Genomic DNA, 20641 nt, shown 5'->3' with positions numbered 1-20641 from the left:
AAGGGATTAACCAGTGTAATGGGGGAAGGTAGCAATCCTGTTCCCTCCCACTGCACACTCCTCTGAAATATCAAAGTTTTTCCCAGTGTTTGAATTGAGTCATATGTCAAGAAAAGCACATTGCATTCCTTTGACATAAGACAAATGCCATATGTTAAGTTTATTTTTAAATGGTGGATAAGAACGGGGAAACCATGTTCCAGTCTGAGAAAATATTGATGCTGTGGTGTTGGTGAGGCAGGTTATGGTTTAATTCTTACCTGTGGATTAAAGAATGAAAAATGAACCCACATCCACGGCCTGACATCTGTGTAAATGGTACGTAGGGATGGAGGCCTGTCTGCCTGCCTTATGTTCTTGGGATAAAGTAAATATTGAAAGGCTTGACATCTTTCCTAAGCCTAACAAAGTTGGCACAGCTGGGGCCCAGATGCACCGCAGGGTGGGTGGAAGGTCTTGGGTGGGGGAGACAAGGCAGAAGTGAGTCGATGCCTTGGAGTTTAGGGACATTGGAAGAAACAGTGGGAAAAGGCTGCTTTTACCCAGAATTGTCCTTATGCACAATTGGAAAGTGGATGAAGTTGGAGTTTGAGCTGTCCCTTGTTGTGCTGGACCCCTGTTAACCTCATCAACGATGGCATCATGTTCAAGAAGCCAAAGAGACATGGAGCCAGCAGATGAGACACAGAGTTTTATTAGTGGGAAACTTACACGCAGGGACGGTCCAGCGGCGGCAGACTGGGCAGAAGAACCACAACCACTTGCAAAAAGCATGCAGTTTATATAGCATTTTCAGTTAGCACCGTCTGCCTAACAGTTTCCACCTGACAACCTTCAATTAACCCAAAACAAAGGGCCCGGATCTCCTGTACAGCTTACATTCCACAGGATGGATCCAAGGGCTTCAAATGTGCCTCACAGACAAGGAACAAATCTCCCAGTTGGCCACTCCTGGATTCCTTAGCTGGGAACTCCAGACACACATTCAGGTGCCATACAGGGTCATTTTCAGGGTAAGCTTAAGCAAGTTATTGCCATCAGGTGTATCTGCCATACATCCCTCCACCCATCCCCTTTCTGGCCATCCTACCAACTCACTCCTCATTCTATATTCCACTCCCACCCTTCTCAATATTTACAGTCTCTCTTAATACAATCATGAGGGAAGTCTGGAAGTATCCCTTGAATCTAAAAATGCAGATGCCCTACACCTCATCTGTTTCCATCTCGGCATCATCCTACCTGCACCTTGACAAGGAGATTTGGTCTCATGTTTGTCACCACAAGCAATTGAAACAACTGGAATGTCTGGCAACAGATGAAATAAGGCATGGTAATTTTGTGTTGGTTCTGAGATATCTTGTTTGTAAAATGGTACTAATATTGGCTGCTTATTTCATGGAGTTCCTTGAAGATTAAATAAGAACAGTTCTTGGCAAACAGCAGTCTATAAATTTTAGCTACCAGTATGATTATTCTACTTTTTGCTACTACATGGAATACTGTGCAGCTGTTTGTTTTTTTTTTTAAAAAAAAGATCTATGTTCTTCTATAGTAACAATGATATTAAGGGCAAAAGAATGCAAACGAAAACAGTAAGCACAGTATACCATTTTTATTTTTATTCAAAACAGCACCAATTGCCTGCCAAGAACACACTTGCCCAGCTTATCTCATTTTTACCAGCCTCTCAGACATTCAAGAGGAACTTGAAAATAAAAAATGTACGGGAATAGCATTTATATGTTTAAAAAATTCTTCACAAAACAAAATTGTACAGTCTTGGGATATACATATGTGTATAAAAACATAAAAAACTCTCAGCAAAAATACAGATGAAACTCCTAAAGAAGTAAAGTGAGATCAGGCACGGTGGCTCACGCCTGTAATCCCAGCACTTTGGGAGGCCGAGGCAGGCGGATCGCTTGAGGTCAGGAGTTTGAGACCAGCCTGACCAACATGGTGAAACCCTGTCTCTACTAAAAATATAAAACTTAGCTGGGCATGGTGGCGTGCACCCATAGTCCCAGCTACATGGGAGGCTGAGGCAGGAGAATTGCTTGAACCCAGGAGACGGAGGTTACAGTGAGCTGAGATGGCACCACTGCACTCCAGCCTGGGCGACAAAGCAAGACTCCATCTCAAAAAAAAAAAAAAAAAAAAAAAAAAAAAGAAGAAGAAGAAAAGTGGATGAAATGTGGGGCTTTTTGTGTTTCTTTAATCTCTTAAAAAATTGAAGGGGTGTGGGTTGGGGTTAGAGGAAGGAATGATTTCAGTCTCATTCTTAATGGTTTTTGTTTTGTATAGGAGTATATACTTATATACCTGTTACTTGTGCCATCAAAAAATACTTCAAAGGAGAAGGAGCAACTCGTGCTCAGGTGTTCACTTTTAACCAAGTCAGGTGTTCGGTCTTGAGTAGGCATGACCTGAATCTTACAATCTCAGAAGAGGAGGGCCCCACAGTGACCTTCTAGAACAGGTGTGTGACCTACACGTGAGGGAACCGAGGCAACTAGCTTAAGGTCACATAGCAGAGGCAGTAGGGAGGGAAGAGGGGACAGAAGGAACAGGTGGCCAGCGTTGGGGTAGGGAGGAGTAGTTGGATAAAAACTAGCTAATGTTGCAGAGCAGCTAAGGTTAAGGGGGCCTGGAGGCTGGAAGAAAGGAAGATGAACTAGAAGGATGGTAAAAGGTTTTGTAGCTGAAGCACACAAAAGTAAAAATGTAGCATGCAAGTTTCTCAGGCTTTTCTCTTCCCACTGCTTACTGAGCTGAGTGGCTTCTGGGTTTGCCTGCTCGCCATCTAGGGCCTTTGGTGGTGTTAATGCTGGGAACAGCAGAAAGATAATTTTAAAAATCCAGAAAAGCTTGAAATCTTTACATTATAAAAGACCAAGACTCTCATGAAAGAAAATACCAGATCCAAAATGTCAAAAAATATCCAGAAAAATCTTGAAATCTTACATTAGAAAAGACTACGACCCTCATGAAAGAAAACACCAGATCCAAAATGTCAAAGGTCAGAAGTCAAGAAAGAACCATGCTAGAGGGAGTCTGGAAAGCGTGGAGATTTTAGGGAGATTTAACAAGAGTTGGCTGCACTCCAGAGACAATGGGATAAAAGGCAGAAAAGGGAACGTTATAACATTTCTGTGAGTTAAAAATGTAATCCCCTTTGCTCATTGTTTCTCGAGACTTCAGTAAAAATTTAAATTGTTCTTCGATATTTTCTGAATGTCAGACTTCATGCTGAATTGTAATGTATTGAATGGGACAGTAGACCAAGTTCCTAATGATGGCACTAAAAATTACCACTGCTGATGGAACTGGAAGGAGATAAACAACACTCTGAAATGCCAAGTTAGTATTAGGAGTATTAGAAACAGATCCTCTCTCCAAATTGTATCTCCCAACCATCTTCACTCCTTGCTCTCATCCCTTTGTTTCTCAGGCAAATATAAAAATGACATGGTGGTCATATAAAGTCCACAATTGAAACCACTTTTTTTCCAATGTGATTTTTAGAAAGGATTTCATAACAGCACCATTTGCCTACCAGGAACACGCTTACCAATTTTTGATTCTCATCTCCATAAGCCTCTGAGACTTTCACTGAAACTAGAAAATGGAAATATGTAAAAACAGCACATGTCAAATCATCGCAACTTGGAAGAATAAAATATTCTCTCTCTCTCTCTCTCTCTCTCACACACACACACACACACACACACACACACACACACACACACGAGGAAGGGGGAAAAAAACCAACACATGTCCTCCATTTGTGCTGGCAGAGTACCAGGTGGGGGTGTTTAGGGACTTACTAAATTTGGTGCCCTGTTGAAAGTGTAAGGTTTTTCTACTTTGTTACAAGCAGCCACTGCAGAGTGTTGGTTTATCCGCCCTTGGTGACCTCAGCCTGGTGAATGGGTTTTATGTACTGCATTTTCCAAACAGATCAGAATATGCATTGATGTTTATGTGCCAAAAATTACCTGGGTGGCACCTTCCTATAAGAATGGAAATGATTCTCCTGAATCCCGCACACGTTGAACGAAGAATAAACAACCTTATTGAAAGAGTCTACATGACCTGGAATGCTAAAAGCCTTTGGTTTGCTTGCTGTAGTGCAAAAATATGAGAAATATTTAATGTTTAAAAATACACAATGGTATCATAATTTTGCTGCAGGTTCAAAGGCAGCACAATATAACTTAGTGTATTTAAAATGTAATGTCATTGTATATTTTCAAAATGCAAACAGCAGAGAGTTTGATAAATAGCTAGAGAGCACCAGACCATATCTTATCCTTATAAAAGTGTCTCCTATGAATGCTCACTGTATCTGTCAGAACATTCTTAATATGCTCCATAGCTGAATGTGCAGACAGCAACTCTATAGAAATGTATACACCTACTTGGTGTGCGGTCTATGTCGATTCCAAGTGAAGCTTTTATAAACTTCAGATGCCCAGCCTTTTGCTTTTGGAAACATATCTAAATGTTTATAATTTTCTAGATCTCTTCTATACCCAGGGTTTTAAAAATTTTATTTTTGACACAATATTCCTGTTTTTTAAATAATCAAACCAAGTTATTTATAATATATCTTGACCTGTTTTAATCTGTGTTTGATGTTTAATTGTGTATTTAAAACTATATGGGTTTTATATCATAAAATTGATATATGGTCATTATAAAATAGAATTTGTATAGTGTATGTTTAATTCAACCACAAGTAACAAAGACATAAATATGGGGATTTATCGGCTCTTGTAAAGCCTGGAACCAGGAACCAGGAGGCAGAGCAGCACTATCTAATAGAACTTTCTGTGATGATGGAAATGTTCTATTATTTGTCTTGTCCAGTTTAGTAGCCACTAGTCACAGGTAGCCATTGAGTACTTTAAATGTGGCTTAGTAGGGTTGAAGAATTAAACTTTTTATTTTATGTTATTTTAATTAATTTAAAATATTCATATGTGGCTACTGCTACCATCAGAGAAAATGGCAAAAGTGGTAGCAGGTTGGTATGAAGGAGACTCATGGTCCTTCATCCTAGTGTTCTCCCGTCCATGGCTTCTGCCCTCCAGATCTCCTCATGGTCCAAGATGGCTGCGAGGACCATACCACGAATCCACATTCTAAGCAGCAGAAAGTAACATAGGCAAAAGGGCAAGTCCCTTCCCTTTCTAGAAGGCCTTTTTAGCTGTCATATACAACACTTCTACTTGCCTAGAACTTAGTCTTATGACTACATCAAGCCATAAGAAGTCTGGAAAATATTTGGGGTTTGTTTTCTATGTGTTTTTGTTGTTATTGATGTTGTTGTTCTGTTTTGGTTTGATTTTGTTGTTTTTTGGCTGAAGAAGGGATTCGAGGGCAGGTAGTTCACAGGCCCTGCCACAAAAAGTTGCACATTTCATCATTCCCTCCCATTCCTGCAATCCCCAACCCAAACCCCTTACTAGTCCTCAGAGATAACTGCCATTAATAACATTGGTTGTAACCATCTGGCAAATTCATTTGTACACAAACGTATACTGTTTTTACATTATGCATTATTTACAACATATCTTGGATGGCTTTCGATGATAGTATATATAGATCTACATAGTTCTACTTCATTCAATAGACAATAAATTCCACGAGGGCAAGAACTGGGCCTGCTGTATTCGTCTTTGTGCCCTACATATAGTAGACATTGAAAGAAATCAGCACCACTGTGTCTCAATTTATAGATGTACCATAATTTATTTAATCCATTCTTTTATCCTAACCCTCCAAATAACAAACCCTCCCGAGAAAAAACAACTTTGCTTTATTCTCAGTGAACTCTGCAGCATTAACTAAATTAGCTATGCCCCTGACAATCTAATTTTCTAATTGTCTTTCCAATCAACTGCAAAAATTGATTGTCTCCACTCTTTTGTGATTTGATTCTGTTGCTATAACAACTCAAAAATATGTATCCGTGTATCTGTTACTCCAGCCATGAAGATATGTGTGGATTTAGAGGCAGCACCAGCTAAGGAAAGAATCAAACTGGTTAAAAATTCTCTTAAGAAAAGAAATAAATCACTTCTTTGTGTTTTCCAGACATCCCCTAGTACAGATATATTCTACAACTGGAGAAAAATGGTTATGATTAAGGCTTAGAAGTGGAGTGCAGTGAAGGAACTTTAGGGAAGGCTGACAACCACCCCCTCTGCTGATCCCGGTGGAATTTTGCATGGATAATGAGTAAAAAGTATAGCTGAAGAAACAGAGAGATAGTTTGGCAAACAGGAAAGAAGCAAGAACCCCTGACTTCATTTTCTTATCATTCAAAGGGTGACAGTGTCCCTTGCATCGTGTCCAGCATCATGGTGTGAATTCAATGAAATCATCAATGTACTTACCTATCATATGTTGCCTGGCACATAGCAGCACTCACACAATCAGAGCTGTGGAAAATATTCACGTGTTTCCCACACACTGGAATGGGTCCTAAGAATCACTGAGTCCATTTAGGGAGAGAAATTTTTCTTTTTTTTCCCCTTTTTGAGACAGAGTCTCACTCTCTCACCCAGGATGGTGTGCAGTGGCACGATTATCAGCTCACTGCAACCTCCACCTTAGGGAAAGAGATCTTTACAACAGTCTCTACCATACTGAGTAACTGAGACTGTTAGGGCCTGCAATGCAGCATATTTTCATTTCTCTATAAAGGCATCCTTACTGATATATAGTCCATACCTATTTGGGTATCCCCTTTACTAATTGATTAAGGCATTCTTGATACCTAGAGGACATAAAGACCAGCACAATATGCAGGATAGCGGCAATCCACTAGGCCAGAAAGAAGCTCCACATCACAGACACCAGGAATTGTTTCTAAACCAGAGATCTCTCTCAGTCATCTGCACCAGAAATCTTTAGAGCTGCTAGTTAAAATGTAAATTCCTGGGGCCCAATTAAACCTGCAGAATCAGCATTCATAGGGGTGAGGTCTACAGGCCTCCAATTTAACAAGGTCATTTTTGTGCATAGAAAAATTTAAAAATCATTGTCCAAGAGGGACTTAAATTGAATAACTAAATTGAATAACTGGATGCTTTTTAGAACCTATCTTGTTGAAGTCACAGAGCTGACACACTAGAATACAAAGAGGAGCAACACAGGTACCCTCTCCTCAAGAACACAGTGTCATGAGCACAGAATGGAGATGAGTAGGAGGAGAAACAGCAGAAAGGAAGGAGGAATTAACTCTTTAAGACATTGCTAGGGAAAGCTTTAAAGAACAGGTGATATCTGAGCTAGGCTTTGAAGGCTGAACAAGAGTTCACCAAGTTGCCGAGCTGGCACAATACATATTTTAGGGAAGTATTTCTCAGACGTTACTGCATATAGGAATTGCCTGGGGAACCTGTTAAAATGCAAGCTCTATTTCAATCAGTCTGGGGTAAAGCTCCCAGATGGTGCTGATGTTCCATGGACCACATTTTGAGTAGCAAAGCTCTAGAGAAAGAAATGGCATAGTCATAATGAATCAGACAAGTGTGTATTAGTATGTTCTCATGCTGCTAATAAACACATACCCAAGACTGGGTGATTTTTAAAGGAAAGAGGTTTAATGGACTCACAGTTCCACATGGCTGGGGAGGCCTCACAATCATGGCAGGAGGCAAAGGAGGAGCAAAGTCAAGTCTTACATGGTGACAGGCAAGAGAGCATGGGCAGGGGAACTCCCCTTTATAAAACCATCAGATCTCATGAGACTTATTCATTATCATGAGAACAGCACGGGAAAGACCTGTCCCCGTGATTCAATTATCTCCCACCAGGTTCCTCCCATGACACACGGGAATTATGGGAGCTACCGTTCAAGATGAGATTTGGGTGGGGACACAGCCAAACCATACCAGTTTCCATTCTTCTGATAGTGAGGCAGGAATTACATAGTTTGTTGCCACCTTTTTGACTTCTCTTATGGAGAACCAATTGACCTCTCCCCTTCTACTCAGGAATATCATTAACCATCATTAAATATATCCCTTAGGCATCTCACCCTAGACCCTGCTACGTGGAGTTACCTGAGGAAAAAGCAACTCAATCTAAAACCAATATCAGCAATTCTAAGCATTCAGTAAACTGGCCAGTACACTTTAGTGGTTATTGTTTTACATCTATTTTCCTATATCTTTTACTCTTCTGTCCTTCACCTCAGCCACAGATTTACTTCTTTTTTTTTTTTTTTTTTTTTTTTTTTTGTATCCTCAAATTAAGGAACAACAGAACATACTTTCTCCAATACAAATTCTCAGTGCTCCCCAGGTCTCACCTGTATGCCACACCTCGGGGAAGCTGCCAGAGATTGACTCTCTCTTTGACTTTGTTATGTTCTCAGAAATTCCCCCTGTAATTACAGCTCTAAGCTTAACCTTTCTCCTGATCTCTAGACTGTCCTGCCAACAGAGATACAGTGAAACGGTATGGAACATACACAGTGGAACAGAGGATACTAATGGAACAGTGTTTATAAGCACAAAGTTTGGGAGTACACAATCCTAGATAAAATCCTGGCTCTGGAATTAACTGCATGACCTTAGGCAAATTACTTCATCTCTTTGAGCCTCGGTGTCTTCCCATATACAATGAGAATAATAAAAGCCCTTATCTCATAGTATTTCTGAAAGAGTTAAAAAACCAAACCTAAGTAAAGGCCCCAGTACCTGGGTTGTCAGAGTTTTTTTAAAAAAAAGTTGTAGCTATCATCATAATCAGACTCACTCTCCCTACTGTATAACCTCCACCATCACCTCCATTTCAGTTCCAATCCCTGTACTGACCCAGATGCCCAGTTCACATACCCGAACACCCTACATCCATTCACCTTCACAGTGCCTTCTATTACCCATAGGTACTACCCTGTTTTTTTTTGTTTGTTTGTTTGTTTGTTTGTTTTTTGTCTGAAGCCATTTTTCTGCTTGTGTATTGCTTCTAAAAGACTCAATCTTGTTTGCAGAGAAGGACAAATATACACACATAAGCCACGTTTGCTATCTCACCATGTTTTATTATAAGCCTTATAGACAATCACAACAGGCGAGGGAAAAGGCAGCCTGGGAGAAAATATTCCTCGATGCACTTGCCAAGCCAAGGTGTGGCCATGACAACCTGTGTACACACGTGGATACCACTGAGATTTTTCTGTTTAGGATTTGGCTTGCGTAACTACTGATCATATCTAATCTGTCTCATATAGTTGAAGTAATTAGCCAACTACCGCTCTGTGTCCTGCAGTGCACTTGCATATTGCCACAATGACAGGCATTCCAACCTTTTGCAAGTTTGTCACTTATATCAAGATGGACTGAGGACACTTAAGCTGAATCTCGAAACACTTAAATAGTCAACCAATTTATTGTGAAATCAGTTCGCCCTTCCACACTTAACTCTGTAAGTGTCTCAATTCATCATATCTGGAGATTCAATGTAGCACATGTGTTGGAAAGGAGAATTTTTTCTTTGTGCAGCATGTTGTCTTTTCTCCTGGAATAGGACATTGGGTAAGTAATGGATTATCAGAAGAAGAGAGAAAACTGACTTCCAATTAGTTTTCTTCCTCCTAGTGATTTAGGAGAGGTGAACTTTACTTCCTAAGCTGGTATTTTTCAAACTTTCAAAGATTCATTCCAAAAAATGTTCCTGTGAGCCTCCTCTGCATGTGAATAGGATACGCTGGGGATATACTGATCCCAGCGCACCTCCAGGATTTCTCTGTACAAAGGTCCATGGGCAGCATCTGACTGGAACTGAGAGAGCCGTGGCACCTTCCACAAAGCCTCGTGTGTACAGCAAGGGTGTACACCAAAAGGTGCTGTTTCTCCTTTAGTTACTTATTTGAGGCAATTTGGGGTGAAGGTCCTGACCAGCATCGTTTCAACTCCATTTTCCTACTATGAGCCTTAGAAGAGGGGCTGAAGCTACTCCTTGGCTCTGCTACTAATAGTTAAACAAAACAAACATGATGCCTCCCATCACAGGGCTTATAGTCTAGTGAGGGAAGAAACAGACAATGAATGAGGAAGCAAACAAAAAATTGAATAAAGATGGTGAGAAGTGTTATTAAGGAGATGAATAAGGTAGTGTGATAGAGAATAATGAGGAAGACCAGGGCAGGTGACATATAAGGAGAATTTTGAAAATGAAGCATCAGGCATACAAAGAACAGAGGAACAGGTCTGTGAGCATGTAGAAGGCACATGAGCCTAGAGGTGAGAGCAGAGTTGAACCTGCAGTGTGGGAAGCCGGGGATAAGTAGCACTAGATGAGGTTGGAGAAGAGGACAGAGCCACATCCCACAAACTCCATGTAAGTAACGGGTTTGTGTGTATAATAGAAAGCCACTCAAAGATTTTGCAGAGCAGGACTCCTCCCTTTTTTATTACGTGAAATCTTACTTGTAAGACCAATATTTTAAATGGTTAAAGCAGACTAACTCAGATTGAAGCAAGGATGGTGACGCAGAGCCTGCCAAAGAGGTGTTCTCCTCCCAGGCTCACTCTTGAGGCACCTCCCTGAGCCCTTAGCTCTGCAGGCCACAGTTAGCTCACCATTCTAGGCAAAGGGGAGCCAGAGCTGATATGTAAGGCAGATAATGATTTCAACTAGGGGTGAGTGAAAAGACTGGCATCGGGACCTAGAGTCACCCTGCTCTGCAGAAAACAGATTTGAAATGATGCTGATCAGGGCAGTCACATGATTTCTGTTAGCATTGTTCAGCATCCCAAGCCAGGATTTGAGGAAGTGGACGGCTGGAGTTGGGTAAGACAGTTGCAACAGAGCTCTAAGATGTTGGTTATAGGTCCTAGTTTGCTAGGAAAGAAGAAAATAACTCAGGGGAGGATTGGAGGGAGAAAGGAAGTCAAGGAAATAGAGGCCCTAGGAGATCAAAGGGAAGATTAGCTGGGCAAGTACAAGGAAAAAGCAGAAGAAGAGAGTGCCAGGGGTATTGGGTAGAGATGTTTTGGGTGACAAGATCCAAAATGCAGCTTGTGACTGGGAGTGGTGGCTCACACCTGTCATTGCAGAGCTTTGGGAGCCGAAGGCAGGAGGATCACTTGAGGCCAAGAGTTTCAGACCAGCTTGGGTAACATAGCAAGACCCCATCTCTATAAAAAAATTTTTTTTAAATAGCTGGATGTGGTGATACATGCCTGTAATCCCAGCTACTCAGGATGCTAAGGCAAGAGGATGACTTGAGCCCAGGAGATCGAGGCTGCAGTGAGCTATGGAGTACCACTCCACTCCAGCCTGGGCAACAGAACAAGACCTGGTCTCAAAAAATAATAATTTTAAAAATAAATAACTAAACAAGAGAGAGAAGAAAAAAAAAACAGGCTGGGCACGGTGGCTCGTGCCTATAATTCCAGCACTTTGGGAGGCCAAGGTGGGTGGATCATTTGAAGCCAGGAGTTCGAGACCAGCCTGGCCAACATGGTGAAATGCCATCTCTACCGAAAATACAAAAATTAGATGGGCATGGTGGCATGTGCCTGTAGTCCCAGCTACTTGAGAGTCTGAGGTATGAGAATCACTTGAATCACAGAAGCTGTAGTGAGCCAAGATCACGCCACTGCACTCCAGCCTGGGCAAAAGAGCGAGAATCTCAAAAAAAAAGAAAGAAAAAGAAAAAACAAATCGTAGCTTGTGCATTACTAAGACAAGTGCAGTTAAAGGTTGGTGGAATGTAAGAGACCCAGGAAATGTGAAGTCATTGGCTGACTGAGCAGTAGGAGTGCTGATGTCACACAGGAGACGGTAGGAAGGATGGACAGAACTGTAGGGTGGGTATGGATGAGAATTCATCAATGTATCACGGTGACAACAGTGGGAAGAGGGTGAAAGAGCTGAGTTATGGAGTCTTAAAGAGTAAAGCTTATTTGTTTTAATTTAATCAGTATTTCAGACACCCAAAAGTGTATTTAAAAAGGTATTTATTATCCTTTGTAACTGTCACTCAGCTTAAGAAAGCTTTATACCAACACTGTTGCAGCCCCCTGTGTAAATCCTCATGCATTTGTTCTCCTTTCTACTCTCACCAATATAACCACTGTTCCAATATGATGCTTATTTCCAAGCATTGCTTTACTTTTTTACTACATATAAAGTTTCCTTAAATGAAGCTTTGTTTTCCATGATATACTATGTATTTGTTCACAGTATGCTGTTTTTTTAGTTGGAATTTCATTCTTATTGCCCAGGCTGGAGTGCAATGGTGTGATCTCGCCTCACCACAACCTCTGCCTCCTGGGTTCAAGCAATTCTCCTGCCTCAGCCTCCCGAGTAGCTGGGATTATAGGCATACGCCACCATGCCCAGCTAATTTTGTATATTTAGTAGACAGAGTTTCTCCATGTTGGTCAGGCTAGTCTTGAACTCCCAGCCTCAGGTGATCCGCCCACCTTGGCTTCCCAAAGTGCTGGGATTACAGGTCTGAGTCACTGCACCTGGCCCACAATATGCTTTTATCATTAAACAGTAAATTGTGAGATTCATCCAAGTTGAATATATATAATATACAATGTAATATACATTATATATAATGAACATAAAATGCAATATATATTATATATTATAAATATGTATAATATATATTCTATAATGTATAAAATATTTACTATAACATGTATATACTACATACTATATAGTATATATAGTATATATAGTATACACATAGTATACTATATACAGTATACCTGTATATATATAACAAAATATATACAGTATACCATATACTATATGGTATACTATATACTATATAAATATATACTAGATATAAAAATACATATTATATAATAGATATATTTTATAATATATATTTTATAATATTTTATATATTTTAAAAATATTTTTAAAATATATTTTATAATATATTTTATAATGTAACATATAGTATATGCATATATAATATGTATTTTTATACATTATATAGTATATATGTATCATATAATGTATAAAATATATACATTATTTTCCTGAATACATGTACATATTATTTTCCCTAATATATAGAGTATATATAATGTATAAAATATGTATACATATTATGGAATATGTATATATTATATATGTATTATATAATATGTATATAAATATGTTATATGTTATAGGTATATATTTCATATATAAATATATGTATATATGTATACATTAATTATAATATTTATATATTACAAATTATGCTTATTGTATATATATTTTATAGTATACATATATTAAGTATGTAATATATATTAAGTATATGTAAGTATAAATGTATATTAATTATACATAAAGTATGGTATACATGTATCAAGTATATAATATATAATACATATATATCATATATAAAATATGTGATATATAAAATCTATCATATATAAAATATATAAAATATATGTAAGGTATATATGCATACATATACAGAGAGGGAGAGTTCACATTCACTGCTGCATAGTTTTTTATCATATGAATATGCAATTTATCCTTCTTCCTCTTGGAGAACATGAAGTCATTTCTAATGTGTCTCATTTCAAACACTGCTCCAGTGAACATCTTTGTACGTATCTTCATATGTGTCTGGGTAAGAGCTGCTCTGGACTTAGCTAGCTGTGAAACTGTTGGTCATAGTGTAAGGGCTTCTTTAACATGACTAGATACTGCCAAATTGCTCTTTCGTGTAGTCATAGACGTTTATATTCTCTCCAGGAGTCTAAGTTTCCATTACTCCATATCGTCATCTCCACTTGATATGATCCAACTTCTTAATAGGGTGTGAAATGATATTTACTATGGTTTTGGCATCTACTTCCCTAATTACTAGTGTGGTTGAGAATCTTTTCATATTTTTGTGGGTATTCATGTTTCTTGTTCTGTGGATTGCTTCAATGTATCTATTACCCATTTTCTGTAAATAGGTGTTATTTTTTAATTAGTATATAGAGCCTCATTATATATTCTAGACACTAATTCTGAGTGGCAAATCCATTTTTAACTTTTTTAAAATTTTCTTTTTGCTATCTTTTGTTGAGCCTATTTTCTTAATTTTAACATTGAAAAATGTATCAGGGTTTTCTGTGCTGTATTTAAGAAATCCTCAAAGGAAAAGTTCTAGAATGAGTGTGATCTGGAAGCATCCATGATAAGTTAGGGAAAATCTGTCTTTTACTTTTTGTCCTGAGTTATAGAAAGTAAGAAAGAGTGAATGGCCTCTACATAGAAAAGAGATTGCTATGAAGTTTTCTAGGGAAAAGACTGCATTATATAGTGATATTTCATGTCAAGCAAAGAGAATTCTAGAGACTTCAGTAGAAGGGGGTTGGTAGTGGACAAGCAGGACAAGGAATGAAAGAGAAAGGATGAGTAAGGCAGAGATGGAGAAGAAAAGGAAGTGGTTATAAGGGCTCACTTCCCGGCCAGTGATCATGGATCCCAGTAGCAAAGGGAGGCAAAGTGGAAGAGGGAACTGTTGTAGCTCTCTTCAGCCCCTGGGCTCTTTGCAAACTTAAATGTACATGTGAATCACCTAGGGATCTTATTAAAATTCATATTCTAATTCAGTAGGTCTGAGGCCCAAGGCACTGCATTCCTAACATTAAAATTCATATTCTAATTCAGTGGGTCTGGGACCCAAGATACTGCATTCTTAACAAGCTCCCAAGCGATGCTGATTCTAATGGTGCAGAGCCTATGAAGATAGTGCACCATCCTTTGCATCCTTCAACAGTGCATTTCACAATAAGCTAAATGGTTTCAGAAAGAGTATTCACAAACAACAGATCTACAAAAATATTGTTTGACCCAGAACATTTCTAGTTTCTTCCAGAGATTTATACTTTTTTCCTTCTTCCAGTTCCCCAGGTCATCAGACTAAACACCCAGGCATGTGAATAACAAGGTCAGAGGCCATTGCTTTGACAGGAGACAGCTGGTGCCTGGGCTAGGCTGAGAACTAGGCTGGGCTGTCTAGGGGCTTTCTGGTGACTGAGGAAGCTGAACTGACTCAGGCTGATGGCACAGAGTCTCTTTAAAGAAAATGGGAGGAAATGCCTGAAAACTAAGCTTCGGATCCCACAGGGAGGGTAGAAGGGCTAACCTCACTTGGCACAATTTGTATGGAGTTGTTCTAGAAGAGTCAGGCAAATATGACATCCAGGTATCAGGCTGTACAATGACTTCTGCTAATTTGAGCAGCTAAACTAGCCAAGTTAGTATTCCCATCCTAACGATATGTTATCATGAGTGGTCCCATCTATTTATCTACCTGCCTATCATGGGGACAATAATCATCTGTCAGTTTATTTTTCCCAGAAATCTATGAGCCACTTTTAAGCCCCGGGCTTTAAAGAAATAGAGGAGGCTGGGCTTGGTGGTTCATACTTGTAATCCCAACACATTGGGAGGCTGAGGTGGGAGGATCCCTTGAGTCCAGGAGTACAAGACCAGCCTGGGCAACATACTGAGACCCCAACTCTAAAAAAGAGGAAGAGGAAGAAGAGGAGGAGGAGGAGGAAGAGAAGGAGGGAGGAGGGAAGAAGAAAGAAGAAGGAAGAAGGAGAAGAGGAGGAGGAGAGAAAGAAAGAAGAGAAGAGAAGAGAAGAGAAGAGAAGAGAAGAGAAGAGAAGAGAAGGAAATTCAAGCCCTCATTGAGAGTTTGTCATTTACTAGCTGGATAACCTGGGGAAAGGCCACTTTACCTCTCTGAATCTCAATTTCCTCATTCATAAAATGGAGAAAATGATGTTAATACTTTCTAAAATTACAGTTTGTGATTTTCCTTTCATTTGGTTATTTTTAGCTCATTTAAATCAAAATTTCTATAGGGGAGTTATGAACATCCATATGCTTAGCAAATGCTGAGGTTCTTTAGTCTGACTGAGAAATGAGAGAAAAAAAAACCATCTCTTGAGGGAACAGTGGAAATATTGTGGCTTCAACAAGACTGCTATAGATCTGGTACCTTGTGGACACAGTCCAAGGCCGTTTTGGTTCATCATGAGAAATGCTCAATCCAAGAACTCTTAGACCTTGTTGGAGCTCAACTGATATAATTTTAAGGTGATTTTGCCTTCTGCCATGAAATTCATTATTTATTACTCTGAATGGCCTAAATCTACTGACCTGTTTTTGCTGTGCTGACTGAAGAGGCACCTTTCCATTTGTAAGAAATGTATTGCTTTAGCCATGAATTATTTTCTCTGAGCTACATTGTATGTTGGTTTTCCCCCAATTTTTTTTTCTTTTTAAAAAAATAATGTTGGGGGTTTCTATCCTGTTAGTAGAAAATGGAGATCAAAAGACTTGCACATTGTCTTGAAATTCAGTTACTAGGTTTTTTGTGTTTTCTTTTTAAACACCAAACCTTGGAATCAGGGCGTCTGAGTTCCTCTTTGTTGTTGCCTGTTTTGCAAAAGAGAAATGAAAACAAGCCCTTGGAAGACACTGGACCGCAGAGCATGGAAAAGTTTATTGTCTTGAGGGATCCATGAAGGGTTTCAGAAGTTTGAGATGAGAACAGGAATTCGAGTGGCCTCAAAAATACTCTACTTTCAGGACACTTGGATTCAACTGGGAGGCAAAGGCTGTTTTAAACAATGAGGGCAACATTTCTCTTTTGCTACCAGTGAGATGTCAGAACTGGTCTTTACCGTGGGGGAGGGGGAAAAAAAGACAGAAAACTTCCCTCCACAAGGACCCAGTGTTAAAATGCTGAGCTGCAATTATACTTCAAGGAGATGCCCAGCTGGAAGTATTTGAAAGGATTTTGACACCCAGTGGAAAACTCCGGAAGGGATTCTGGGGTTAGAGGTCGTGTGTGTAGCCTTAACGGCTACCTAGGACAGAGTTGTTTTTCTATCAGCACTTGACAGGTGAGTCGTGGACATCACATCTGCCTCCTGAGGGAGCTGACAAAATGTCAGGGCTCCACGCCCAGCTCAGCTTAGCATCACTCACTGCAGACCCTTGTACAAACAGTTTCCAGTCTCCAGGCCCTTTCTTTCCATTCAGCCTTTTTAAAAGTTAAACAAAGTCACTGACCATCACAAAGAAAATATTTAAAGCATTGCATGGAAAAAAGGGGGTGCAAAATTGGACTGTTTACTTTGCTGTGTTTGGATTACAAACAAATATTCACACCTGTGTTAGGCCTCCGGCTGATGAAGCACCTAGCCAACTATTTGAAACAAACACATTTTCATACTTTTCATAACTCCAAGTCATTTTAGCATATATTGCCAAGACTACAAATTAAAACACGAAGAAGAAAAAGAGCAGTGTATTGTGTGGGTGATTAACCACGGGAGGAAAACTGCTAAATTGGTGGAACCTCACCACCAATCTGTGATATATTTCATTTCTGCATTCAACAATCTTGCTGGAGGTGGAATATCTTTAAAGTAGCATTTAAAGAATTGATGGTGCTGATAGATTGCTCCAACACATAAAGTAAAAATTAGTGGATACTTTTCACCGCAACATTCATGCCAAGCATTAAAATCGGAACAAAAATCAAAGTCAAGAAAACTAGCATGATCAATTTAGTAAAAAATGTGGTCAGGTCAGCCTCACTAAGGGCAGTTTCTTGTTTTTAACTATGGTCAGCCCAGTAGCATAGTAACTCCATAGTACCCAAATATTGATTGGGTTTCCAACCTCTGAAGTCGGCTGACTACTTAGAGACAGCTCCTATCAACAAACAAATGAGGCCTTTGCTGCTTCACTCTGTGCAGTTAAGTGCATCTTCTTGAGAGATCTTCAGAGGTAATTACCTGGTTATTTTTAGAGCCATGGGGAGCACTGTTCCCTTGTGCATTTCCCTCACAGATCTGTTTAAAGTTATTTGCTGGATTTGACTTTCTGGAATTCAGGGTTGGCTCAGGGACAAAGTGAGCCACTTATAGTTGCCAACTGGTGGCCAGACACTATAGCAGACACAACCAGCGAGGTTCTTTGCATGATGGCTGAGCTCCGTGGGTGGTCCTCGTGTTCACACAACTGACTTGCCCCGTAGAGACCCCAGGCAGCTCCAGAAGCCTCTGAAATTTTTGGCGAATGTTGAAAAAAATATATATGGAGAGCCATTTTCTTAGGTGAAGGCTGGTAGATTTGTATTCAACTTTTAGACTGAAAATGAGCTCCGGCCGTGGGCTCTCCTTCTCCTTGTAGATACTGGGTATGCATGGTTACCAATCACAAAGCCACCTCGTGATTGGTCCTGAAGGGTATTTTCATTTTGAAATGGCTGGAATATTTGTGGAGTAAGGACTGTGTGCTGGAGGAGGAATGAGGCCACACTCAGAAATGAATGAAGCAGGGATCCTGGCCTAAGGAAGGTTTTCTTCTGTCAGGGAGGTGAATCACACACGGGTGATTTTCAACACCAGAAAGAGCTGTGGAAGTTCTAAAGAGGGTGATGCCTTTCTTTGAGGATAGCAGAAAGGAAGTTGATTGAGAAGAGAGATTAGAGTTTCTCAACCTTGGCACTCTTGATATTTTGGACTGGATAATTATTATTTGTTTGGGGGTGCTGTCCTTTGGGTTGGAAGACATTGAACAACATCCCTGGCCTCGACTCATCAGATTCCTGTAGCACACAGACTCTCGTTGTGACGACAATCAAAAGTGTCTGCAGACATTGCCAAATGTCCCCCAAATGGGAATAGTCACCCCTTATTGAGAAGGGCTAGTCTAAGGTATTGTTTCTGAGAGTTAGACCAAGGGTGAATTGCATCAGAATCACCTAGGGGCTTGTTAAAAACACCATTTCCTAGGCTTCCCTCCCACCCCGATGAATCAACCCATATCTATGCGTAGGTCCCAGTCCTTGGCTTCCCCTGCCCCCCGCCCCTGATGAATCAATCCATATCTATAAGTAGGTCCCAGAAGTCTGGCTTTTAGCAAGTTTCTCAAGTGAGCATAGCAGTAAAACTGGCTGCAGACATATGAGTTTTACCTGTTTGGTAAAGTTGTCTTTCTGATCAAAGAACAGAGTATCACTAATGCTTTAAGGGAGGCTCTTGGGAACGTGAAGTAAGGTACTCCTGTAGATTTGATTCAGGCCTGACTTCCCTTTATTGAATTTTTTTTTATGTCAAGCTATGCTGAAAGGAGGTTCTCCATCCTGACTACATATTAGAATCACTCAAGGAACTTTGAAAATTATGGATGCCTGAACTCTACCTCCCAGAAAATCTGATTTGATTCAACCGGGGTATGGTGTGGGCAACAAGATTTCCTAAATCTCGCTGGGAGACTCTAGTACGTTTCCGGCATTGAAAACCGCTATCCTAGATCAGATTCTCAAACTGGAATGTGTTTAAGAATTACATGCAGTGCTTATTAAAATATAGATATCTGTCCCCCAATCCCTGCTGGGAACTGAGGTTAAGTGGTACTGAGATGGCATCCAGATATCTTCATTTTTAACAAGCTTATAACCATACACTGTCACGTATACTCACAGACATCCCCATAGACATACGCATGTACATACATCAGCTACAGAGCCATTTTGAGGACTACTAGGTTACAGTACTTGGGTATTACCTATAATGAAAATAGGAATGACCTCTCCTTATGAAAGCAGATTGACTCCAGGAGAAGGCGATGAAGAAGCCTAGAGTCCATTATGGGGGAGTCCCAGATCCTTAAAGTAAGATGATTCCCCAAATCAAGAAATGAGGATTAGGTAAGAATGTGTAACTGTGGTCTATAAAGGATAATCTTCCTACCTATGTATTTATTTTTAATATACAGACAACAAATGGAGGCCATTCCTTGTGTCTTAATAGGAAGCAGTCACCCTCAAAAGGAACTAAATCATCACCTTGGGAATTGTGGTGTGGCCAGTCATGAGACATGCATGTGGAGACTGAAGGGGTATGTGACTCTCATTCCTGCTGGAACCTGGATTCACTCATCCATGTATTCAGCATGTAGGAAGAAACCATTCTATACCCAGTCCTCAAGCAGACATGGATGATACAAAGATTATTTTAAAAACACAAGTTCCTGCTCTGAACAGGTCATCTAAGTCATCATAAATCCCTGAGCAGAAGCTTGAAGAAAACAGAGACACCACAGAAAGAAGGCAGGGATGGCCAACAAGTCCAGAATATGTGAGAGTTGGAGTCCAATGAAATTTTGTTTTCGTATTTTGCTCTTTGCAACGATAAGCTAATGAGCTAAAGTAAGCAGGTCATGGCACCCCAAAAAAGCTTTTCAGAGTTTGCTTCTCTTTAGATTGATTTTAAATGTGATGTTCAGCAGTTACCTCCAGTGATGGAAATGAAAGGTAGCAGCCCCAAGAGAGCCAGGAGCAAACACTGGCCTGGCCCTGCTCACGTGGACACTGGGCATTCCCTGTTCTCCAACGGGACCAGCTCTTTGGATGCTCACCAAAAAGTCAGCTCCCTCTCCCTCTCCAAATTTATTTCACTCAGGCTTATTGCACCTGAAATAAGAAACTCTGAGGTTACATGTCCCAAATCACCTGTCCTTTCTATTTCCCTCCCGCCTTGTGGCAGCCCACACTCAGTCTGAGTTCTTTAGAGAGGCGTTTGTAAACCGGGAGCAGTCTGAATCGCAGGCCTGCCATGGAGAAGTTATC

At 40.1% G+C, this 20641-nt stretch overlaps 1 long non-coding RNA gene across 1 annotated transcript; it reads left to right on the top strand.

Annotated features, from left to right (window-relative positions):
- The first annotated feature begins 879 nt into the window (after positions 1–879).
- On the top strand, positions 880–8674 carry LOC123571694 (uncharacterized). Its single transcript, XR_006695910.2, has 3 exons — positions 880–989; positions 6106–6256; positions 8448–8674. It is a non-coding gene; the product is annotated as an uncharacterized lncRNA (long non-coding RNA).
- Positions 8675–20641: the final 11967 nt, after the last annotated feature.

The sequence above is a fragment of the Macaca fascicularis genome, chromosome 2, assembly GCF_037993035.2.
Source record: "Macaca fascicularis isolate 582-1 chromosome 2, T2T-MFA8v1.1".
Taxonomy (NCBI): Eukaryota; Metazoa; Chordata; class Mammalia; order Primates; family Cercopithecidae; genus Macaca; species Macaca fascicularis.
This window is presented reverse-complemented; position numbering and strand designations above follow the sequence as displayed.